The sequence below is a fragment of the Canis lupus genome, chromosome 17 (assembly GCF_048164855.1).
Source record: "Canis lupus baileyi chromosome 17, mCanLup2.hap1, whole genome shotgun sequence".
In the NCBI taxonomy this organism is placed as follows: domain Eukaryota; kingdom Metazoa; phylum Chordata; class Mammalia; order Carnivora; family Canidae; genus Canis; species Canis lupus.
Genome location: NC_132854.1, coordinates 38,293,984 through 38,321,792, shown reverse-complemented (window position 1 = coordinate 38,321,792; position 27,809 = coordinate 38,293,984).

Here is a 27,809-nt window from a genome sequence, read left to right as displayed (position 1 = left end):
TCATCTTCAGGGAAACAAAAAGTGTATGTTAATTCTGCACACTGTAATGTCTTCCATTCTAGAGAAATATTATAACAGAAGTCAGCTAGTTATCTGAGAGGATATTAATGAAATTATGAGAGCTGTCAGACCTTAATACATACCCAATTTGGCATAAATATAATTGTTACTAATTATATATAAAATTGATACATAGTAAATATCAGTCATGAAGAACTTGCTATGTTCTGTGACCTGTGTTTAAATTATTTACATTTATATATATACTTCTAGCAAAGATCCTATGCTAGAATTATAGATTTACTCAATTTACAGAAAGAAAATTGTGGGAAGACTACTCTGATTAGATCAGCTGAGGAAACTGAAGTCATAGACATTAGATACATTGACCAAATTACACAGCCAGAAAGTGGAGAAGCTTTGATTAAAATTCATAATCATCTGATTCCTCTATATTGATTTCAGAAAGCACCAAGGGTTTTCTTCTAGAAAATACTTTTAATTGGAAAAGGCTCCCTAATTATGTCATAGATAATCATATAACTAAACTTCCTTACCCTTATATCTTCTGGTTTGTCTCTGGGATCATTGCTAGTAACATTAAATAGAAGATTTTCTGTTAATTCTAGCTTTCTTTCTCTGATTCTGTGATGTAAGTTTCAAGGCTTTGGGTACAGTTTCAAAAATCTACTATAAATAAGTGACAACTCTCATTTCTACACCAGTGTTAACCATATTTACACATATGACTTGGTGAAGGTAAGACCTGGTTAAAAATTAAACACTTCTTTTTTTAAAATATAAATTGGAATTCCTACATTTCAAAATTTTAAATACTAAGGAAGTGTTCATGCTCCTGTGCATATCATACACTGTTTTGGATTTGAGGTCAGTTTAGATTTTAGATAGTAAACTTAAAGAGGGGTCTTTGCTTTTTTAAAAAAATCAATCATACATTGATTTTACCTAATGACTATTTTCAAGTTTATCCAGAAACTAAAATTTGTGATCTTTACCTACAATGATGAGTTCATTAATACAGTCAGTTGCATTTTTAATGTCTTTATACAGTGAGTTCCCAATCATGACTCCTGGTCCTCAGCCTCACAGTGAACACATTTCACCATGAAGTCATGGATATTTATTTATTTACTTACTTACTTACTTTCTTACTTATTTAGTATTTAAGCTAAATATTTGTGTAAGTGAGCCTTGCCCTGCGGTAGCTGGATTTTATATCTGTTACCATTTTTGGCTCAAGTATACATGTCTTTAAGTACAGGTATAGAAGAGACATATACAGCATTAGTAGTGGTGACCTCCAAAAGAAAAAAAACTCTGCCATGTATAATAAACACAACCATTCTCACTCTGTTCATGGAAGCAAAGCCTTTTATTTTATAGCCTTTATTTCATTCCTTTGACACTGAATTAGAATTTACTCACTTTAAACCTTTCACTTACAGATTTGTAATTCCTTATATTAAATTTCAAAGTCTAAAGATCTCAGAATTTTTTTTAATTTGTAGCATGTACATTGGTGTAAAACACAAAGTAACTGATCTGAATGTATTCACAGTCTTTATACACCTATTTGTTGTGAATACTCATACATTTTAGCACAGAAAAGTCAATATGTTTAAGTGCAGACTGTTGCCCCAGACCTAATACACATCGGGACCCTAGTGGTGCACATATAGTATGTTACTATCTATTCATATTATTTTTATTTTTTCTAAGATCTGAAAACTTCAGAATTCCAAGTGTAATCTGGGTCAGACAGTACAAAAAATTGGAGGCCAGTATCCATTTCTAAATATATTTTACATGAAATATAAAATATGTTTGGTGTTTTCATGCTAATGAGAATAATTTTGAAAGAATGGCCTAGAGCAGCAATTAGGATTGTTCCTTTATGAAGAGAATTTCACTGCTTTCTAAATATCTGTGGGAATGTAAGAATAATATAATCAGTCTGATAATTTGATTTTAATAGTAGCCTAAAAAATAACATGTATGGCACATTAGTTCAAATGTCATTTTTGGGGGAAGGGCTTTCCTATCTACTTGCTCTGCTGAGGGCAGAATTCATGTCATCTTATCTTGGCTTTCGTGCTATATGGATCTCTCTTACAGCATGCACCACATTACCTATAAAATATGTGCTTTTAGGACTATGTTCTTCCTCTCTAGTCAATGGGTATCTCCATGTCCCAAATGAAACTGATTCCACATTTGAATCCTCAGCACAAACAAAGCCTGCAGTTCTTAATAAGGACTCCATCAATTAAATACAGAAATATTAAGCTGATTTTTCAAAAGAAAATATCTTCACAAAATATAAATTAAAACTGCAACTCTTCACTTTTGGAGTCCCTCTCTCACTTATTTTATTGAGATACATCACTGTATAAATTTAAGACATAGTATAATGATTTGCTTCATATATTATGACTGAAATTTTGTACCTTTTGATCTCATTTTTTGACAATTCTTGTATGTATGTGTGTTTCCTTGGTGTGTAGTTTCCCAAAATAATTTTAATATTCCTACATATTTTCTCTAGAATTCTCTAGAATTCCGTATGATTTGTATAGGATATTATCAATATAGAACACACTAAGTAAAGTAAATATAATAGTAATGGCCTTTACCAGTTTGAATATGAAGACATAGTGCTGAGAGCTGAAATGTTTCATCTCTTTGTTCTTTGCTAAGCAGAGGATAGGATCAATGGTGTGTACCAGCCAAAGCTATCACCTATATTCTTCCCTGGGTTACTAGACTTTGCTAAATGCTTCAGAACTTAAAGACTAGCAAGACCCACGATGGTCCTCTGAGAAATGCCATTAGAAAGTTAAGGCACTGAATATGAATTGACCTCTTCCCTCCCCTTGTGGAAGCTAGTATCTATGAGTGTCTTCCTGATTAGGTGTGGTATTGCACTGGGAGCAGGGTCTCAGATGAGTGTCTCATATTTCCCTACTGGCTTTGGTGAGTCTGATCTCATATTATCCCAGGGTGTAGGAATGTTCCAATTAATTTCTGATTTTTTATGAAGAGCATGTGTCTGTAAATTACTGTTGTATCAGTATGTTTGTGTGGAGGAGGGCCTAGAGCTACTTACTCTACCTTCTTGCTGGCACCACTTCATGGTTTCATTTCTGGTTTTTTGTTTGTTTTTATATTAGGAAAATAAGGGAAAATGTGACTAACACACTTACCACCATGCAGTTGGCTGGTAGAAGTGATGCTAAGACAATCATCTCCTAATGTCCACCTCAGTTTTCTAACAATAAAAAGTTTATAGGTCTTGAACACTATTGACCACCCGTCAAATATCTCACTGTGTAATGCTCATTCAAGGTTCTATTTTGCTTAAAAAGGGGAAAATTGTGTACATTTAATTTTGGAGCTTTTTACAAGTTTTTATTGATCTTGTAGCAAACTAGAGTATAATTTTGGGGAAAATACATTGGGGAAGAAAAGGAAAACAGTGAAGTATTTTAGTTGGCAGTGTAGCTCTTGTCACATTATTTTCAATCAGATAGATGTAGGAGTGAACTGATAATGAAAACACAACTGTGTCATGCAACTAATGTCAACTCATTCAGTACTTGGAGTCAATAATCATAGTTTTGAATAATCTTTTTGCTAATAACTCTTTAGTGAAATTAACATTAAATTTATGGATGTTATTTAGAGGAGTTTTCTATTGAAATAATGTAGAATCTGACTTACTGTTCTAACTTAAGTCTGTATATTCCAACTATAAATCTGGAGATTGTTGTATATTAAATTTATTTGGTGATAAAATGTTTCCCTATAATTGTAATATAAGTACACTAATAATTAAGTAGTTTTAAAAGATCTTACAATTGTGTAAATGTGACCATTAAATAATATATAGAATAAATTATAAAAGCTATCTTCTTTTCTATAGTAGCCATAAATAAAATAGCATCATTTAAATTATCAGTTAAGGATTTTATTTCATTTATCTCTGATTCTAATCCAGAAAAATATGACCTTTAAAGGTAAATTGAGATTTACATTCTGATCCTTTTTAAACCAATTCAGAGTAAGCATAAAGTAAAGAAAATCACCAAATGGTTTCACTGTTAGAATGGTTTCAGACAAAATGGTTTCATTCTTTTGTTTGTGAAATATGATACCCATTGATCCTTTTTGTGTTTAATTATTGAAAGAGATTAAGAGATGTTCAGTATTACTGACATTCCCAATTTAATACTTGAATTCACAATACTGTTATGCAGTATCTATGGTATAACAGACTGCTAACTTTTTTGAATACTAGTTACAGATCATGAAAGTATTTTGATCTTAATTAATTGTCCTGTCTTAAAATGGCAATTTTAAATATTTATTTTAACTTTCTTTTAATATTTTGAATAAGATCTCACAGAATTTTGTCATTGGCAATATATGGATATATCATTCTCATTTCCTTACATTAGAAAAAAGCATATCACTGTCAATAGAACATACCCCCCTTTAGGATTTAAAAAAAAAAGGACTATTAAAATTAACATTGGTACTTTACTTTCAACTTTGTGACCCCCACAAAAAAGGCAGGAAGTATGTTCTTTACAATGTGTTGCTGATTTCTTAGTGGCTAGCAACCAAAACACAAAAACCATAAAAGATGGTTAAAAAGAGAACAGAGTTGTCTTCCTTTTAACTTGTACTGATTTTCCAGTTGCAAAATAAGTTTGTAGGAGCAGTAATTGCATGACCTAATGATACAGCTTGCATAAAACTGTATTTTGTGTAAGAACATCAACCAGAGCATTATTAAGCATAAGGCTTTTGTACAGAATATTGCAACATAGAATGAGTTTAAAGGAATGTTCTAATTTGGGAAAACACACACACACAGTATTTACAGAGCTTTAGACAGAGGTGTCAGTCTAAGTTCATCTAGTTTCATGGATAGTTGGTCAAAAATGATTTTCCAAAGAGGAAGGAAATATTTTGCAGTTTAACATCTGTTGATTGGGTAATTTGTGTTTAACAAGATGAGGGGAGTGGGGCAGTGGTCAGAGCTAATTAGGGTCAAAGACAAGAGAAGTCTGTGAAAAATAGGTGTAGGGACTAAGGTCATGCAGGAGCCATAGTGACTATAGTGGCATGTTACCCTATAGTCCTTCCTCTTACTTAGTGAGGAAACTTAGTCTCCTTTTATTTTGTAAGCTCATGTGAAAAATATTCAGTCTTTTGGGTCAGTCTTTTATACTTACTGTAAGGCATAAAGGTACACACTTCCACCATAAGACAAAATAATTACTTAATCTATATGTGTCCCCTATATTGAACAATACACCTCCCTCCTTGTTCAATCACTTTTTTTTATCTTCTTGCTAATTTAAAGCCTTTGCATCAGAGCTCTAGAAAGCACTGTGACATTGTTGCATTTATTCTTGGCGAGACATAAGGCCCTTCTGACCTTTTTTTTTTTTTTAAGATTTTTATTTATTCGAGAGAGAGAGAGTACATGAGCAAGGAGGGACAGAAAAGGAGGTACAAAGAATGAAGCAAACTCTGCACTGAACACATAGCCCAGTGTGGGGCTCAATCCCATGTCAATGAGATCATGACCTGAGCCAAAACCAAAATTCAGACATTTGACTGACTGAACCACCCAGACTCCCCATTCTGACTTTTTTTTATCTTCTAGTTTAATCTTTATTAAAACTGGAGAGGGAAGAATGATTTTCCCTCTTCTCCATTCTTCTTGTTCTTTTCTATATCTCTCCTATCTCAACCGCAATTCTGCTGCATAGGGCTCGCCGAAGTGATGGTTCTGTGGCTTCGCTTGTGAGAAAGGGATAGGAAATACCAATTCGAATTCTCCATACATTAAAAGAGCATTATAGTCCAGTGTTAAAGATTTTCTCAGTAAAAACATAGTGATTCAAAAGTGTGTTAATAATCTCTGAACTAAACTGTGCTTACCATTGTTAATTTTTTTTTCAATCCTTACACCCCAACTCACACATCACTTATTCAAAGAATATTATCTGGATCCATTTCCTACCTCTCACAAAGATCAGATTTTATCTCCAATTATAAGCTTTCATAGTATTATATGCATCTCTTTTTTTTATGCATCTCTTTCAAATCATATACTTATCACTATTCTGATTAATTTATTTTCTTAAAGTAGTTTTCCTTTATATATCATGCAATTAATAATCATAAGAGTCATCTTTGCTATATTATTATGCAGGTCATGGTTTCTGGCACATAGCCTATAAAAATAAATATTTGGTATGAATAATTTTTTACTTTTTTTCTTTTTCATTTTTTCCAGATGACAGAAAATTTATACTGCCCATATTGATGGTATCAACTTATTGATAATAAGTTTTCAAATATTTTGGTGTTTCTACATATGTAGTATATAAAAGGATAACAAAGTTATAACAGGATTTCACTTTTTTTATGTATTTTACTATATTTTATTGCATACTTTTTTACTCATTGAATTTTTCTCTTAAGTATACTTAGTCATTAAAAGTTAATATTACTTTGTTCTCACCTTTAGAAACTTATCCTAATTAGCCTTAAGACTGGAAAAAAAATAAGTTTAGCTCAAGTTTAGTATTATATTTATAATTTTTGTTATATTTTCTTTGACTTTATGTTAGGGGCACTTTGTTACTTTCTATTTTTGATACTGAATTGTACAAATTCTCACTTTAAGTTATACTATTTTAAAGTCTTTTTAATTAGGGTTGGGTGCAATTTAAATGGACTCTCCTTTTATAGTTAAAACGTTGCTGAACTTTTGCAATGCTTAGCTGAATGTTTTTACCCTTTGTTGTATGGTTGACAGTGTTGCTAACTTAGAAAAATATCAATTCTAATTTATAAAGTTTTAGAAAGGTTTTCAATTCAAAAGTTAAAATGTAGTCTAAACCTAAATGAAACTTTGGAGTTACTTCTATTCTCTACAATAAAATAAATCACTATGAATTTATTAATATTAGAAATATCATTGTCAATTTGCATTTTAAGAAATAAACAGAAAGACTTATTTGTATTTTTACATCTATTGTATCTATATTTCATGAAATCAAATCCTTTATATATTTCAGGTATGTATAATATATGTAAAATTAACTATAGGGTATTGTTCAGGTAAGAATAAAGACATGAATCCTCTCAATCATCACACTTGGCCAGATCATTTTTTTTATCATTGATCATCTATATAAATGTTATAAAACCTATATGAGCTTCAATTAATATTTAGAATAGAGGAGAAATTTTTATATCAGTTTGGTATTATTGGGGAAATTTTCACTGAAGTGATATTTGCTTTAAAGACTATCTGATAGTGTTGTAAAAATGAAATAAGATTACACATGCATAAGTTAGAGTACTCTACATATCATACAATAAATATTCAATAAATATTGGCTGTCCTTTACTTTTACCTAAACATAAAAATACCGTAGTGGCGAAAGACATTTGCAAGGTAAGGATCTCAAAGGGCTTTTGAGGGTAATTCTCTTATTCAGTGTATACTTTAGTCCCTCCAAATTGAAGGAAATAAGTGTTCTCACAGGCTTCACTCATCCACTTACTATGTTTCTTGCGTCATGGAGCCTTAACATTTGTCTGTTGCCAACAGTGTTTACGTATTCATTCTTTTCTGAACTACACTGAAAGTCCTTAAATGCCAGTAATTTAATTGTCTGTTTATTTCACTGCAGAAGGCCCTGTGCATAAAGCAGTGTCTGGTACATGTTTGACACATTGTAATTACTCATCTCCTTTAACCTTTGAAATCTCCCAGTAGGAGGCACCCAGGTGGCTCAGTAGGTTAAGCTTCAGAATCTTGGTTTCTGCTCAGGTCTTGATCTCAGGGTCTGAGACTGAGCCCTGCATTAGGCTCCACACTCAGTACAGTGTCTGCCTGAGACTGTCTCCCTCTCCTTCTTCTCCCCCTACTTGGGCATGGTGTCTTCCTCTCTTTCCCTCTCTCTTTCTAAAATAAATAAAATCTCAAAAAAGAAAGAAAAGAAAAGAAAAGAAAAGAAAAAAGGAAAATCCCTTTAGGTAGGCACTATTGTTAACCTCATTTAATAGAAGAAGTAACTAAGGCAGCAAGAGGTTAAGTGACTTACACAAGGACACATAGATAGTAATCAATAAAGTCACCAGAAGACTTTTCAGATCAATTGCATCAGGCTCACACTGAGGAATACTTGTAACATTAAAGTTTTGTTCATGTAAGAAGAAAACCAGATTTTTATGGGTGTGTGTATGTGTGTGTGGGGGGGGGGTGAGGATAAAAGAAAAAAAAGCCTTTAGGGTCTTTCTGAGAAGGACAATAGTATGATATAAATGTTTAGAAAAGTACATAGGTTGATTTCTATTTCTTGAAATACAGTGGACTAACATTGCTCCTGAAAACAACTGAAACTCTTGGGTTTAAAAATAAGTAAGTAAATAAATAAATAAATCATAATCACATATAATCACAAGTTGGCAGGAAGGAAAAGACAACTGAAGTGCATATAGGGATCTGACAGGAATTTTTCAAACAATGATCATAAAAATGTCTCAATAAGAAATCACAAATACTCTTGAAAGAGATAAAAATAGATTTTTTATAAAAGATTTTATTTATTTATTCATGAGGGACACAGAGAGAGAGGCAGAGATATAGGCAGAGGAAGAAGCAGACTCCATGCTGGGAGCCTGATGTGGGACTCAATCCCAGGACTTGATCCTGAGACTCCAGGATCACTCCCCAGGCTGAAGGTGGTGCTAAACCGCTGAGCCACCCAGGCTGCCCAAAAGTAGATTATTTCAACAAAGAAACAAAAAGTTATTAAAAAAACCAAATGAAATTTTAGAAGATCAAAATAAAACTAAAATTTTAAAATATATATTGTTAAATAGGCTCACTAGTAGAGTGAAGATAATAGAGAATAGATGGGGATCCCTGGGTGGCGCAGCAGTTTGGCGCCTGCCTTTGGCCCAGGGCGCGATCCTGGAGACCTGGGATCGAATCCCACATCAGGCTCCCGGTGCATGGAGCCTGCTTCTCCCTCTGCCTGTGTCTCTGCCTCTCTCTCTCTCACTGTGTGCCTATCATAAATAAATTTAAAAAAAAGAAAAGAAAAAAAAAATAGAGACTAGATGCAGTAAATTTAAGGAAATATCAATAGAATTAATTCAGTTTGACAAACGAAGAAGAGAGTAGAAAAAAAGTGACAAGGGACTCTAAGATATGTGGAACAATAACAAAATATTTGTATCATCAGAGTTCCCAGAAAAGGAGTGAAAGAAAGTGGAAATAAAAGAGTATTTGAAAAAATAATGGCTGAAAACTTCTCAAATTCAGAAAACTCCATAAACCTACAGTTTAGAAAAATGGAAAAATGGCTTGAGCCCATTTTGCCAGAGATTTTATACAGTTGGCAACATAAAAATATATTCAACATCATTAGACAATAGGAGAATATAAATTAAAACCACAATGAGATATCACAACATACCTATCAAATGGCTAATATTACTGGGGGAAAAATAGTGACACCAAAGGCTGCAGAGGACATAGAAAAACTGGATGGTGGAAATGTATAAGCTACTTTGGAAAACAGTTTTAAAATTTCTTACGAAATTTAACCTGAGGGATGACTAGGTGGCTCAGCGGTTGGGCGTCTGCCTTTGGCTCAGGGCGTCATCTTGGAGTCCCGGGATTGAGTCCCACATCGGACTGCCTGCGGGGAGTCTGCTTTTCCCTCTGCCTGTGTCTCTGCCTCTCTCTGTCTCTCATGAATAAATAAATAAAATCTTTAAAAAAACAAATTTAGCATGAAATTACCATAACACCCAGCACTTTTACTCATGAGCATTTATCCTTGACAAATGAAAACTTATATTCACACAAAAATCTGTACACGGATGCTCAGAGCAGCTTTATTCATATTTTCCTAAATGAAAACAACAATTGACTTTTAATAGTTGAATGGCCAAACAATTTCTGGTACATCGACAGCAATGGAGAGGGATTGATTGATGATTTCATCACCAACTTGAATGAAACTTCAGGGAATTTTTCTGACTGAAAAGAAGCCAATTCAAAAAGGGAACGACATACTATGTGATTTTGTTTAACATTTTTGAAATGCAAAATTATGGGAGTAGAGAACAGATTAATAGATTAGTGGTTTTTATTGGTTAGAATGGATAGGTTTAGGAGACATGTGACTTAGTTATAAAGAGCAACAAGAAGGATTCTTGTGAATATAGCATTGTTTTATGTCTTTACTCTGTTGCTGGTTGTAAGAACCTACACATGATAAAATTAGATAGAATTAAATACATACACATGCACATGAATGAGGACAAATAAAATGGGAAATCTGAATAGGTCAAAGGATTTTAAAATGTAATATCCTGGTTGTGATACTATAGTATAGTTCTATAAGATACTACCATGGGAAGACTGGGTAAAATTTACAGTTTCTCTATGTCATTCCTTATAACTGCATGTGAATTTGTAATTATTATTTTTGTCAACTTTAGCTCAATAAACCTGGTTAAATAGGAGCGCTTGCATAGCTGAGTTATTGAGCATCCAACTCTTGATTACAGCTCAGGTCATGATCTCAAGGTCTGCTTAAGATTCTCTCTCTCCCTGTCCTTTTGCCCCTTCCCCCAACCTCCACTCCCACACATGCTGTCTCAAAAAGAAAAAGAAAAAATAATCTGTTAGTGTTAGATTAATATTCATATCTATAAAATAATGGTTTCATTTGCTAAATCAGTTTGTGAATGCAAAAAATAACACCTACAAAAACGTCAATAGATTTTAAAATCCTGAAATAATAGATGTTTAATGATTGTAAATTTTACAGTACTATAATACTGTTTCTTTATTGGTAGTGATGTTCTAATATGTTTCTTTCCCTTTTAGATTTTACTATTTTACTTATTTATTTTCCTTTTGTTGATTTTTTTCTGTGTCCAAAATCTGAGACAGACCAACATTCATGAGCAGTTAAAAATACAAATAAATATTTTATTTCAATATCAGATAACAATGTAAATTGGAAAATGTATAGTAATGTTTGTATTTGTTTACTACTTCGGTTTTGAGTTTCCCCTGAAATCCAAGGTAAAAGTAAGAGAGAAGAGAGTTTCAGATATTCTGCAGAATTAAAAGAAATGCACACATTCCTCTGGAACAGGCAGGTTTTTATCAACAACAAAGTTTATCAACCATTTATTGTGGAAAAATACATAAAGCATTTTGAGCACTAAAATAGACAAAATATTTGTGTACAGTTGTGAAAGACTTTAAAAAAATTTCTTCTGGGCAGCCCTGGTGGCTTAGTGGTTTAGCGCCGCCTTCAGCCCAGGGTGTGATCCTGGAGACCCAGGATCGAGTCCCACGTCGGGCTCCCAGCATGGAGCCTGCTTTTCTCTCTCGCTCTCTCTGTATCTCTAATAAATAAAAAATATTTTTTAAAAAATTTCTTCTTAGCTGCCCTCTGAAAAAGATGAAAACATATCATCAGATAATTTAGTAAATTCATTCTGCAGGTTCAGAGATAGTATGATCCAAATATGATTTTGGATAAATAAGCTCCATAAGCTCCTATATAAATAAGGCTTATGACTTCTGGAACTTAACATATCAATTGTGTGGGCTATCAGACATTTCAAGCAAGCTTTGGTCAAAGGCTATATTGTGTCATGCTGAATTCATTGAGAACTTCCATTAAGTTTAGTATTTTATGCTGCAATTACAGAGAAGTGTATATCCCATAGATACCAGACAAGCAAATGGAAGAGCTGACATTCTTATTATGACAATTGAAAGCCCAACATTTTACAATAGAAAAATGGACTACAGTCATTGGCATTTTGTATACCTCTTTTGAGGGAAAGAAAAGAATGTCTATATGTGTCTTTTGTCCAAGTTTTTCATCAGATGATGCTCCCCACATATTTATCTCTCTCTGTGTCTGTCTCCCTCTCTCTCACCTCTCCTCTTTATTTTCCTAATCACATTCTCCCTCATTCCAGGACCAGGTGCAGTGACGGTGGCTCCCTGTTATCACATCTGTTTGTCATGTGCCCATCTCTCCTAGCATTCTGACTTTCTGTTGTTAATACCATACCTAGCACATAGGCTGACACTGTCTATGACATATAGAAGCATTTCATAATGGAAAAATAAAATGCTTCCAAAAACTATCACTATTAATAAATAAAATGATGTTAAAACAATATAACAATTGCCATATTACATGCTCTAAAATGTAAAGGAAAATAAAACTTTTAGAGATGTTCTAGTCATTCTGAAGTGAATCTGCTTTAGAAAATTATCTTAAAATGAATAAATCTGGGATCCCTAGGTGGCTCACTGGTTTAGCGCCTGCCTTTGTCCCAGGGCATGATCCTGGAGTCCTGGGATCGAGTCCTGCATCGGGCTCCCGGCATGGAGTCTGCTTCTCCCTCTGCCTGAGTCTCTCTCTCTCTCTCTTTATGTTTATCATGAATAAATAAAATCTTTAAAAAATTTTTTAAAAAATTAAAAAAATAAATAAAAGGAATAAATCTGATTCTGGAAAATATTTGTACATTACACTATTTTACAATCTTATTTCAAATATCCTATAAAGTGGAAGCAATCTAGATACCCAATACCTTGTATTATTTTTGTTAGTTATGTGTACTCATATGATAAAATACTGTGTAAGCTTGTAGAAGAATCTCAGATCCAATTGAGTATTGTCATGTTTCCTTGGATAACTTATTTGACATTCCTGAAATCTAAGAATAAAACATTATACTTACCACACAGAGAGCTCATAAGGATTAATAAGTTATTGCACATTACAGATTTCACATAAAGGCTAGCACATGGAAAGCAAACAATAAATATTTGATATTACTACTCCTCTCTCTCCATTAAAGAGTTGCTTTAGAATACTTATTTTTAATCAAGAATTAATATGAGAATCAACTATTAAACTTCCTTTGATAAGACATTTTTGGAACCCAACCTGGGGGCCTCTGATTCAGTAGATATTATATGGAGGCCAAGGCACATTGTGTTGTCTAAACTACAGGAAGAACTAATATCTATTCTTTCATAAGATTTGTTTTCTTACATGCTTAGAATATATTGTAAAGTAAGTAAAGCAATTAGAATTTTTATTATCTGATTGCATTTTAGTTGTGTAGATTTCTTGATAAACATTGAAAATTGAAACTCATGCCAATGACACAAAAGGGATTTATAATATAATAAATCCCTAAAATCAGAAAAAAATCATTACTTATGGCTTTTATAGATTCAGGCAATATTTTGTTATAAGTGAATCCCAAATAGGTAAAAAAAAGAGTTGCTCAGTAATTCAAAGCAAAACAAAACAAAATACAAAACAAGCAACACTTGCAAATAGTCTGAGAATTATTATTCTGTAACAACTTATATAGATTCAAATAATCTCTAATAGTTACCAAAGGGAATTTGAAAGATCATTATGACAGAAATTCCTAGAGCTAGCAAAAAGCCAGACAATCTCAGTTCTGCAATAATACCATGATAATATTATGCTCATTCTGAAATCCCTGCTGTTTTGAAATTTAAATCTGGTTTGTTTTGGATATTTCTTTTATCTCGTATATGAGCAGGTCTTTTTCTAAGGAGACAATTGATCCCAGTGTACAAGTTTATCAATTAGAAAAACCTAAACTTGGAAGCTGTTCAATTTAATTCATCTGAATTGATCAGCCAAACCTTATGATGACTTTTGTGAAATTAACAAAGTAGTGGTGGTATCAGAACAGCCCCAAGAGAAGTGAAACTTTCTACCAGTCGGTATAAGCAGTTTTCCTTCTCTCAAACAATATTTTGGACTGATTTTTCTCCTTAAGTTTTGAACTACTTTTTAGTTTTGCACTTATTAAGGAAGTAATTTACTTAAGTAATATACATTTAATGCCTATTAGGTGTGAAGAGTCAACAACATAAAAAGAAGAAAGGGACATAGATCCTTACTTCAGATCAGTAACATTCTTCCAGGGGAAAATAAAACATATGAAAATGTTTGTTTTCAAACAAACAATAAAGAACGATAATGTAGGCTCCAGCCCTCACCCCAAAATACATATCTTGTCATTTTCTGCTGAAAGGAATGACAGATACATATTAAGAACAAAATATACTGAGACACCCAAATGGGAAACTGTATTCTCAAAGACAGGGGCCAGGAAAAATTTAACTACTTCTTGGGGGAAATCATCAGTCCAGAGAGGTGAATCCAGTGACTGGTCGCTTAAGGATGATACTTGGGGAGGAAGTATCTATTGGGGATTTTATGAGTTTCTTTTTTATTTGTTTTATTTGTTTTACTTTATTTTTGTTTTCTTTTAATAGATGAGTTAAACCGTCTTAGTCATACTACAGACTTTTAGTAAAATTCGTATGGTTCCCAAATTACTTGTGAGGAATAATTGTTTTTGTCCTCAGTAGAGCTTACATTTATTACAGATTCAAAGATATTGAAAGGAAATACAAGACTAAGTTAAATCGAAGATTTCCAGGCTAGATCCTGCTTTATTCTCAGGTTTATTGTTCACAGTCATAGGCAGCTCTCTCTCTCAACCAAAACATCGCCCTGTGCCCTTACTAAAGGGCCCAAAGCAGAGACCTTTGCCCTAAAGAGAATAGGCTCTTTTTTTTTTCTTACCTCTACTCCTAGATTCAATATATGCAGTCTTAATATTTACTCACATACTAAATTATTCTGGGGATGATTTATAGAAAGAGAAATTAAATTTTGGATACCTCGTCTCACTCAGTGGATAGAAATTTAGACATACCACTATGGCAAACAGAAACATACTAAACATTGCTCTGTTTTGGATTTTTTTTTTTAAGATTTATTTATTGGAGAGAGAGAGAGAGTGACTGGGGAGAGAGACAGACTCTCAGGCAGACACCCCACTGAGTGTGGAACCCAAGCTTGATGCCATACACTGAGATCATGACTTGAACTGAAATGACAAGTGTAGGGCTTAACTGACTGAGCCACCCAGGTGCTCCTGTTTTTTGTTTTTTAGTTTTGTTTTGTTTTTCTTTTTCTTTTTTGCTTTTCATTGTTGTTTTTTATATATGACCTATTTAATCGTATCCATGATCACCTTGTTTTGTTTTAAATAATCCTGAAAACTGTAATTGAATGAAGGATTTTTTAATGAATAGTTTATCCATAAAGCAATAAGGACAATAGATAAACCCTCAAATCCAAAAAGATAGATTATTTTCAAATCTGACATTCTTTAGTGTTATTAGAAGAAAACTATAATGTATTTATTAAATCTGAAATTTTAGGTAGGAATGGAAAGACATATGTGGACAGATACTGTTTTATTATTTCAACCTTAGGTATATATCTTTAAAATAAAGTGTATGATAGGGAAAATAAATAACTGTTTTTAAGGAAAATAATTGCATGAAGTTTTACCAGAAAATGTTTTACTGATCTCTCTCCATGCTGTAGACACAAGTTGCAGAAGAGTTCAGTGAGGTATTGGTAAGTAATTATCCAGGATTTTGAAGTCTATGCTTCATCCTTTTGGATTTGTGTATGAGTTTGGAGTTTTAACTTGGGACCTGGTCTTACACTCTTACTATAGATTTTTCCAACATTAAAGGAAAATGTTGAAAAGAACCTACTTAAGCTTAAATCCAAGACATGGCAAGGGCCAGAGTAGACATATTTGTACTGGAATAGGTCAGACTATATAGACTGTATAAATATCTGACCTAAATAGTTAAGCATTCCTCTTACAGTAAGAACACAATGTTCAGTTATTTGATTGATTATGAGGAAAGCATGAATCTCAAAGAAATAAAATTATGCATTTTGTAGCTAGAATGTGGGAGCTAACAGCAATCACAGCTCAGCATCTCCTTTACTAGTAGACAATTGTGATCAAACTGAGGCTGCTATTCATATAGGAAATGATATGGTGGGAGATGAGGATCTTTAGTGTGGAGGAGGGCAGGAGAAAAAAATGTGTCAAAGATGACAGCTGTTACATTTGAAGAGGTTGTGGTATGAATTGTAAAAAATATTAAAGAAACAGGATCTGTTGTGGAGAAACTTAGAGTTTACTTTCTAACATTTTTAAAGTCCAAAGGAAGATGTGAAATTATGAATAGGATGTATGAGTCTGAAAGCCAAAGCAGAATTTTTCTTATAGATGTAAATTTCTGATTTTTGTTTTGTGGATGACTACTGTTTGAAACTGTTAATTTTATACTATGGTTCTTCTGCAGAGGACATGCAGTTTCCAGGAGGAAAAGGGAGAAGTCCTTGAAACTTGAGAAATTTCCATTATTTCACAAATGGGAAAAAAATGAATTTAAACAAGTGAATGAAACTATAGAAAGGTGTGTATTGTGACATAAAAAACACAACAGGAGAAGTATTTGGAAGTTATCAAAATGGTTGATCTTGATAGGAGGTAAAATTAGCAGAAACTTTCAAATTTCATTAGTTTAGGGACTTAGGTCCCTTTTATTATCTTGGTGGGAATGAAAGTTGCTACTGTTATAGGAGCAAAAGATAGATGATATAGCAGGTTAAAGAGGTGGTTGAAATGAGAAAATGCAGATGCGTCACTGACCATTTTAGATATATAGTTATGAAAGGGATGAGACGAATGTATATCCAGTGGTGGATGTAGGATCAGGTTAAGATTTGTGGTTTTGTGTTTATTTTTATTTATGTGTAATTTTCTTTTTATGAACATACTTGAACATATTACTAATCTAATAGGAACAAATCCAGTTATTAGGGTTCAATAAAAAAGAAGGGAAAAATCTAGAGTATGACAATCTAAAGAAGGCAGAGAAAATGAAATTCAAATCATGGGGAGAGGGATTAGATTTATATTGGAGGAGCACATTTTCTGTTCTAACAGAAAGGAAGGCAATTAGAATGGTTCATTGGAAATCTGATTCAGCACCACCAAGGTTTCTGAGCCAATTAGAAATGAGAGAGGAAGGATGGCCATAAACCAAAAAAAAAAAAAAAAAAACAACTTTCAGCTTGGTATCTGCCAACATAAGAGCCTTTTTTCTTTTTAAAGAATATTGCGTCTTTCTCCTCTTTTTCTTCCTTCTTTTTTTCTTCTTGTATGTTAATTTCAAATATGGCACTTGAAAAATGACTTATCTTGAAATTATCTTTTAAAGATATGCCCCATCTTTCTATCTACACTTGCAAACTAAACACAAAGTCACGGATCACATAGGAATCCATGACCTACATTGATACAAATGATCCACAATTCTTTATGCTGGTATCATGAACTTCAGTACCTTTCTATCCAGTTCAGAAACTCTGGAGACATCTTACAAAAACATAAATCTCACTACTTTCTTAATAGCTCCAAAACTGATTAATTGAATGAAGATTAATAATACACTAAAGAGCATGCAACAATTAGTGTGATGTTTCAGAAATGACCTTGAATTCTAGAGCCAGACTGTCTGGGTTATAATCCTAAATCATTTCGTAAAACTGTCTAACATTGGCAGTGTTTGCCGTCTTCATGCCTCAGTTTGACCTGATCAAAACAGCCTTAACATTACCCTCAGCTTAACCAAACTTTAGACAGGTTTGTTGCTAATAAAAGGGCCCTCATCTCTCTTTTCATTAAAGCATTTACTTTAGAAAACTTGTAATTGTGAACTTTTACTCTGTCCCTTTCAGATGTAGATCTCCTAACTTCTTGCCAGTTTTACAACCTAGAAAGACCTTTTTGATGGTCCTGGGGCCATCTTTTTGAAATGTAATCAACAGTGAAAATAATACCTCTCGGGATCCCTGGGTGGCGCAGCGGTTTGGCGCCTGCCTTTGACCCAGGGCATGATCCTGGAGTCCTGGGATCAAATCCCACGTCGGGCTCCCGGTGCATGGAGCCTGCTTCTCCCTCTGCCTGTGTCTCTGCCTCTCTCTCTCTCTCTCTCTGTGTGTGTGTGTGTGTGACTATCATAAATAAATAAACATTTATTAAAAAAAAAAAAGAAAATAATACCTGTCACCAGTCCCTATGGAACTGTGAGAGCCAAACTTCAGTAAGTGTCAATTAGCAAACAGATAACTTAACAACAGGGATCAACCTCCTTATTGACTTTCTTCAGTACTTTCCACTCATCCCCATGCTTAAAAATGCTTCTGCCTTTAGTTTCATCTAAATTGAGCTCAGTCTATTGCAGGAGTCTTGAATAAAATTTTCTTTGTTAAACTTGCCCTGAGCAATTTTTATTTGATATATTTTAGAGAGTTATTATGAAAACTGTATGTTAATATATGTAAAGTATTTAAAACACCGACTGGCATGTGGTGCCATGTAAGGTTTACTTATACTTGTGCTTATTCAAAGTGTAATTGCTAACCTTAATCATTAGCTAACTTCTCCATCATTCTTTCTCTAAAAGTACCCGACACTATTTGAATTCAATTTCTTATTGTTCCTTAAATAGGACCAGCTCATTTGCACATTTTGGGGGCACATATGTTTTGTTTGTGTAACAGTTGCCTGGCATTCCTCCGTTCTCACTGCAAGGTTCAAATCTGTTAGCACCAACTTTAGGAAACCTTACTTGCCTTCTCAAGGCAGAGTTACTTATATGCTACTTCTTAGCTCAGTCAAGTCTATTTCCCTCACTAGGCTAGAATTCTCTTGTAGATAGGTAAAATATTGTGTCGCCAGAATATTTGACACAATTAAGGATTTGTTGTGTTAATGAGCACTAGTTACTTGCAAATTGTTATGTTATTAAATGCAGAGTAATGGTTTATTTCAGTGAGCATTTGATTAGCAACCAGTGAGCAATTTCTTTCTTGCTTTCATTCACCATAAGCATCTGCTTTTTTTATCCCTATTTCATTCATTCAAGCAGTTCAGTTGAACTGCTCTTTTTTATTGCTGTTTCCAATCTAAAATTTTAGTAATGACAGCTTTAGCAATATTATGACATTAGGATATAAGAATCCTAATGCTGCACAGACATTTTACTTTTGTGGCTAATATTTTTGAAAGATAGGGAAAAAAGAATCACAAAAGCGCATTGCCACAGGCAATTTCTTTGTGCATGAATTCTTTGGTCATTGAAATGTACAAATGTTGCTGCTGTTGGTTTTAATGTGAAGCATTTGGCATTAAGAAAGGGATGTGGATAAAGAGTAGAGTTCAGAACCTATCTGTGAAACCACCAAAGAGAGGTCTTCTCAAATCCCTTGACTGCATTATCTTGTAAATTTACTCAGATTTGTTAGATTTTAGGTGGAAAGATCTTCCTTCCTTCAGTGACCAAAACACCAAAACAAAACAAAGCCCTACAATATAGGCGGTTCCTATTTCTCAGGGGGTAGGGAGCAATTGCCAGGTAGGAAATAGTTCTATGGCAATGATCTCAAGAGTAGGTGGAGTTATAGAGTCAGATTCTCATGCCAGTTTACCACATATTAGCTGTAAAAACCAGGAAGATCATGTTTTAGAGTTTTAATTTTTAGCATCTGTAAAAATGAATTATAAAATATAATACATTTAGGGTCATCCAAGTAGGAAACAAAATCATGTGTTTGGAATAATATTTGACATATTATAGACATATATAATCTCTCTGCTACTTAGGTTAAAAAATAAAATCTATATTTGCCTCTTTCTATTTTCAATTCTCCTCTCAACTTCTTGTAACATGTTTCTTCCTTTTTAAACTAATTTTTAAAGAACACTAGTGTTCTATTAATTAGTAACATCAGTGGAATTTTCTTGGTTTTTATATTACTTTTTATTAATAATGCCATCATTATCATATATGAAGTTTCCATGTACAGTTGGATCTTTATGTTCTGCTCTTTAGTCTTGTGCAATTAGCAAACTTTTATTTACATTAGAAAATAACTTTTGATCTATCATATAACAAATCCTCACAATGTAAATAAAATGTCTTACTGCCTTTTGGCCATCTCTATTTCTGGATAAATTTTAGTATTAGTTGCCAGATTTCAATGAAATTAAAAAAAAAAAGCCACTTGGAATTTTTTGTTGGAATTGCATTTTCTAGCTAGAATAATTTGAGAAAATTGGCATCTCTGTGCTATTAAGTGTTCTTAAGCAATAATATTTTCTATATCCTTTTATTTCATTTGATTTTTATTTTTTAAAAGATTTTGTTTATTTTACAAAGAGAGAGAGAAAGAGAAGGCATGAGTATGGGGGGAGGGTCAAAAGGGGAGGGGACAAGCAGATTTGCACTGATCAGGGAGCCAAGGTGGAGCTGTCTCATGACCCTGAGATCATAACCTTAGCTAAAACCAAGAGTTGGACCGCTTAACCAACTGTGCCATCCAGGTACTCCTCATTAGATTTTTAAAGGCCTCTTAGTAAACCTTAACAGTTTAATTCACAATGCTCTCAACACTTACCTTCTGTGTATTCTTCAAAATTGTATAATTTTGTTGATTCTGTAAGTAGAATACTTCTTAAAATTATATTTGCTGTTTCTTGTGGGAATATATAGAAATGAACATGATTTTTATAGATTGATTTCATGATTCAACATTATAAAACTTGCTTATTAATACTTATGATATTTGTAAGTTTGTTTGATGGTAGAAAATATTATCTGTGGCCAACTTATTTGAATGAGGACAACTTTTGTTCTTTTCAACCATTATATATATGATTATAAACATATTTTTAAAAAATTTTATTCATTTTATTCCTAATTTTAAAAAAGAATGGAATGAGATGTCTAAGTATAAAACACTATATTAATCTTGATCAACTTGAAATGTATATGATTCTCTAAGCAAAAAAATAATAATAATTTAAAAATATCTATATCTATATCATTGTCTTGTAGGGTTTTTGTTCTTGTATGTAGTTGTCATATATATATCATATATAACAAATAAACAAAAGGAATGGTAATTGGGGGCATATATGAACCTGAATAATTACTAGGTATTCAAATACCTAATTTATGAGAAAAGGCATAAAGTCAAACCAAATTAATAATGAAAGTGATATATGTTGTATATTGTAACTGTTAGAGAAACCACTAAAATAATGCAAAGAAGTATAGCAAATAGAAAAAATTAAATTCTAAGGCAAAATTCAAATAATAGAAAAGAATGAACAGGCAAAGAAACAAAATAAAATGAAGAAACAGAAAACAAAAAAAATGGTAGACAAATTTAATCATCACTTAGTTTATTAAATGAAAGGAATTCAAAAGGTGCCTGGGTGGCTCAGTTGGCTAATTATCTGCCTTTGATCCGGGTCATGATCTCAGGGTCCTGGGATTGAGGCCCGCACTAGGCTCCCTGATCAGCAGGCATATTACTAAGTGAAAGAATCCAATCTGAAAAGGCCATACACTGTTTGAATGCAACCAAATGACATTCTGGAAAAGGAGAAACTATGGAGATATTAAAAACTTCAATGGTTGCCAGCGGGTAGTGAGAGATGAATAGGTACACCAGAGTTCAGGGTAGTAAAACCATTCTGTACATTATAAGTATGGATACAAGTCATTATGTATTTGCCAAAACTCATAGAATGTGCATACCAAGAGTGAACTCTAATGTGAACTATGAACTTAGGGTGATGATATGTCAATGTAGTTTCATTAATCATAACAAATATGCAACTCTGTTGCAGGATATTGTTAGTGGGGAAGCTGTGTATTTTAGTGGTGAGGGGGGAGTGATAGATTTCTATGGAATCATTTAGGATTATAATTGAATATAGATCTTCTTGAGGAACAAAGTCACTCAATAAGGATACCTTAAACAAAATAAAAAAGTTTAGATCTCGGTCATGAGGTCACCTGGAATCATGTAGTCAGGGGCTGATATGACATCTCTACTCTCCAAAGTAGGCAGGAACTCTGGCTCATTCTCCCTCACTATTCCTTAGGTATGGCTTTGGTTTTTTAGGCTGAGATGACATCTATTTTCCAAGTAGTGGGACAGAGGAGTAAAGAAGCAACAATGAGTCCTCAGGGATATCCCTTCTAGAAATGTCTCTCTAAACTACCTTATCACATTTACTTGAGTTGCATAACCACATCTAACTGGCAGCGAGGTTAGGGGAAAAAAAACTAATATTTATTCCAGTAGGCCATGTACCCAGCAAAATAGTCTATCAAAATAGATGAAAATGTACATATATTGATGTATAACTCAATTTTTTCACAGTCTTTATTATATATCCAAATTGTCTACACTTTCTAAATGCCAGTATAAAGATGAGGTTACTTTTACTTATGTGATTTATACTCTGGTTAAAGGAAATATAGACCAAGTGTTTGTAATGAATGTAATTACTCCTAGCATTGAGACTGTATCATCTATCTATCTATCTATCTATCTATCTATCTATCTACCCATCCATCTATCTATCATCATTTATGTATCCATAATACATGGATTATGTACTTTTCCAACTAAACATACTCACAGATTGGCATTTGTTATCACTAAATTATTTTTAAATGGATAGGAGGAAGTTGATCATATAGGAAAGTCAGCATATTTTGATTTTCTAAGTGATCTGTGATCAAATATGTTTGAGAATAACACCTACTGAAGAAAAACAAAACAAAACAAAGAATACTGTGATTATGAGCAAAGGTCTAGAATCAAATTCAGCTTGTTTGATATCCCAGGTCAAATACTATTTAGATACCTCAGAAAATATTTAATCCAAGTGTCTCTGACCTTAAATATTATATCTCTAGAAATAAGTTAATATAAATTAGATTTGCTATCAGGATTAAATTACATGATATATGGTTATCAGCTAGGATGATTATTCCCAAATAAGACAAAAGTATAAGCTAAAAATACTTTATTATATATTCGTTAATTCACAGAAACTTCAGGAGGACAAGAGAATTAAGATCACAGTCTACAGATTGTTAGAACAAGTAAAATTTAAAAGAAGGCTTAATTCTCTTTATTGAATATAATGGAAGAGACTTCTGCCCCTCCCTTTTTCTTAAGCATTTACCTTAGAAACTGTAATTATTAAGTACTTTCTTCTCTCTTTGAAATATATATATATATATATAAATTCTTTTGAAATCAGATAGACCTTTTGTGAGCTTTATTATTATAAATGCCTTCTTGTGGAATCTGGGACTATCTAATTGAAATGTAAACATTAAGGAAGATAACACCCCTATCTCCCAGTCTCTGTGAGAGGGTAGGAGCCTAATTTCAGTGGGCATCCTTGCCCTGTGTTGCAAAACCACCTCCTGTGGTAAAGTATGAGAAGTTTGTTTTTCCTCCGGATAAAGCAATTAGCTAACACAGATGGTGACCTCAATACCAGGAGTATCCAAGATGAACTGTGTGTGACAAATGGTACTGTTAAGTCCTCTCTCTTGAGGACTAGTCATTGTTCATCTCAAGAACAAGTATGTAACGAGTTGTTTCTGTTTGGCTATATAAAAGGTGAGATTTCTTTTTGTCTTTGCACTCTCTTGGCAGATTGCCTGTGATGTACATCATATTCTGGTTTAATGCTTATTTGATTATAAAACAGTTTTCTTTCTCTACTACCTTTGTAGATAGGTTTCTTGGCTTGGAAGATTTTGTTTTTAATTATATTTCTCTCACATTCACAAGACATAATTTCACCAAATACACATGAAAAGCTCCAAGATACTGGCTAGCAGTGTGAAGGAGCAAGGATTTTCAGTTTGCACCACTAACAGGCATAGGCTGATTCTGCTACAACCTCTTAAACTACTGCCTGTGAGAAAAAGATTCCTCTCCCCATTCTTCACCGCACTTCCCAGAGGGAAATTCTCAAACACCTTTCCTGTGACTATTCTACACATACACCTTGAACAAGTGCGTCTGACTGGCAAACGGTCAGGTTTCTGAATGTGAAGCCTTAAGGAAAGCTGGATGCATGTGTTTTCACATCCTAACTTGAAGAAGCAGAACAAAATGTGACAAAGGTGATGATTTCCGAAAAACATAAATAGTAACTACGAATGTTCACTACTTGGTTCCAAAATAAGACACCTGAGTTTTGTGTGTGCACTTAAATTTCCAAGCAAGTAAACAAATTTAAATAAAGAAATAAATTTCCAAGAAATAATACCGACAAAATAATTACAACAACAGCATAAAATGATCCAGACTAAAAATGCAATTAACATACCTACAAATTAAATTGAAAATTTGATGTCCCTTTTGGACTTCTTTTTCTATTCTTACTGTCAGGGAAATGGCAACAAGTAAAACAACCGTTAGGGTCATATGCTAGAGTGGAAATGTCCCCCTTGGACTACTTACCCTGGACTGTTATGGTCAAGAAAAATCAGCTTTTACTTTTTGAAAAGCCATTGTAGATCGGGTTCTGTGTATTCCCACACCATAGCCCATACCCTAATGGTAGTTTGGTGTTGCTATAACTAAAATCCTAACATGTGTAGTATTTAATTAGTATTTAAACAATTTGTGGTAAAGAAGCGGATATTATAGTCTGAAAACATAGTAAGTAAAAGTAGAAACTTTGGAATTTACAATTAAGCCCAGAAAGTGTCTTTGAGTATTAATACTTTCACATGAGTGGTTGAAAGCAATTAAATCCAGAGCTTAATGGATTTTGAGGAAATTGCATTGCCAAAGAAACCACGAGCATGGGCAGCAAAAGCCTGGTATTGTTTAATTCTTAAAGTAAGCTACAATACCCTTAATCTACAGCAGCAGGAGTGGGATGAAAAGCCTGTGAATCCCCAGAAAAGCCTACTTCCTAACATCCTCTTTAGATATAATCATGAAGGATAATAGATTAGGAAGACTCAAAAGGAGAGCAAATCCAAGGACCATAAATGATAAGGTACACGTAAGAGTTATTATAAAGCAGCCCCATAAACAGACCTAAATGGGCCACCAAGGAATAACTCCACTGCCAATTTCACCCTTAGCCCTAGTCACAGAAGGGCATTGCCTTGGGGCCATGGGGTTCAGAAGCACCATATATCTCAAAATACACACACTGGAAAAGTACCAAAGAATGCATGAGTACCCATATAACTCAAGGTGCTACACTTAAATAAACCATACCTGCACCAAGATATTTTGAATTTTTATGAGTGGTACTGTCACTAGAGGACACTGACTCTGAGAGCAGGGAGAAAGTGAAGAGTGAAAGCACATAAGTTAAAGGAAACCAAATTAAGGTTATTTTTATATCCTTTCAGACACTAAGAATTCAAGATTCTTTATAACATGTAATTTCTAGGAAATGTCTGGTTTTCAGTTTCTTGCTTCTTTGTGTATTCTACTTCATGTTCCTGGAATTGCTTACAAAATAGGCAGTATTTCCAATGGATTTACATGTTAGCTATGATGTATTTTATTTTTTATTTTATTTTTTTTTTGCTATGATGTATTTTACAATATTAAACAATTCATATTATTTCAATGTATATGTATATAAATTGAATTGAATGTGTATAAACACACATATATAAACATACCTATTAATAAGTGTGATACTATTTTGTTTTTATTTTGAAACTTCATGGACAATGAAAATACAGAGCACATAGCTTTGTTTTGGTCAGAGGAGACATGGTCTCAAATGTGCAGATAGCAGTAATATTGGTTTGGCCTAAGTCAAAGAATAAATATTATCTTTTCTGGATCTCTCCCAAATTGAACATCTTGCTCATGCTGTATCACATTTGACATTAAAGTCATTCAAGAACAAATTTTGGGAATGCCAACTAAATGCAATTGAGATAATTAGATTTAATTTAGACTATTTTAAAATTTACATAAGATGTAAGAGGATACTAAAATAACAAAACACTTTTATATAAGAGGAAATTGTGGCCACTGGCAGATATAAAAATTAATTTTGAATTCAGTTATTCAACATGAACTGTTGATTATTATAACTATTATTAGCAAAACCTTATAAAATAGATCTAGGCTTGCCTACATTAAAATACACTAACAATTTAGAAAAAATGGCTGTGTATATTGAAATACACTGAATGCTAAATATGCATTGAAAGTGGCATCTCAATAAAATATAAGGAACTTAGAACAAGGAAATGATGTGTGTAAGTGGAATTCATACAAATAAACTACAAATTAAGTTCTATGAAGATTATTTGTAGGGCCACTATTGTTTACAGCATAGTCTTAGTTGAAGAGAGTAATAAACAGATTAAGCAGTACATTCTCATTTTTAAAATAATAGGCTAGCATTGAACATTTTGAAAGAAAAGGAATATAAAAATATTTTTTGGCTCTGGATGCTTATTTAAGAATTATAAAAATGATCATGGTATAACTAATAGTAATTTACAGAATATTTCTGTAAGTTTTTTTTTTTACAATAATGAGAAAAACATGTAAATATATGTTAAATTCATGGTCAATTTCAAAATAAAAACTTGCTCTACTAGTTTAATTAATAATTTCATTGGCTCCCAACTCAGCACAGGACTTTATTTCCAAATGACATTTAATAAAAAAAAACCCTACAAACTATTATGATTTAAGAATAGTTTTTTAGGGCAGCCCCGGTGGCTCAGCGGTTTAGCGCCACCTTAGGCCCAGGGCCTGGTCCTGGAGACCTGAGCTGGAGTCCCACATCAGGTTCACTGCATGAAGCCTGCTTCTCCCTCTGCCTGTGTCTCTGCCTCTCTTTCTCGAATAAAAATCTTAAAAAAAAAAAAGTTTTTTAACAAAACATAGTGTCAAGAGAATATAATTTATTTTATTTGATTATTCATCTAAACATTGATGACTAATTAGCAGAACACTCAAACATGTGCAGTAATACATTTTGTGGTTTTTGAAATATTTAGCTAACAAAATTTTATTTTTTATTTTTTTAAAGATTTTATTTATTTATTAATGAGACATACACAAACACAAACACACACACACACACACACAGAGGCAGAGACACAGGCAGAGGGAGAAGCAGGTCCATGCAGGGAGCCTGATGTGGGACTTGATCCTGGGTCTCCAGGATCAGGCCCTGGGCTGAAGGTGGTGCTAAACCACTGAGCTACCCGGGCTGCCCTTTTTTTTTTTTTAATATTGCATTTATTTATTAATGAGAGAGAAAGAGAAAGAGAGAGGCAGAGACACAGGCAGAGGGAGAGAAGGAGGTTCCATGCGGAAGAGCTAACAAAATTTTGCAAAGGCAGAGAGCATCTGGATGGCTCAGTGGGTTAAGAGTCTGGTTCTTGATCTCAGCTCAGATCTTGACTTCAGGATAGTGAATTGAAGCCTTATGATTGACTCCATGGGGCTATAGATTTACATTTTAAAAAATTTTATTGTTAAGAAGGTACAGTTTTTCAAGTTGGAACCACAGAACATATTTTACTTAATAACACTGCATATAATTTCTAAATAATTAAATATATTGTAGGTGGTCAACCTTTTGCACACTTGTCCCAGATCCCAAAAGTTTTGAGGGTATGCTTATGTCATTTCAAGTAGTATTCAAAAATCCTGACCTTACAACTGCTGTGAATGGCTGACTGTTGTGTGTCTAAATGCTTTGTGTGTGTATATCTCCATTATGGAAGGAATGAGCATGTTCAAAGTGAAGGAGACATGGAATTTGGTGGAAACTGTTAACAGCTTTCCATTATCCATAGTTCAGTTCTTCCTATTAATATAAAATACCTCATCTTTTCTCTGATAATGAGTGCTTAGCCTGAGTCTCAT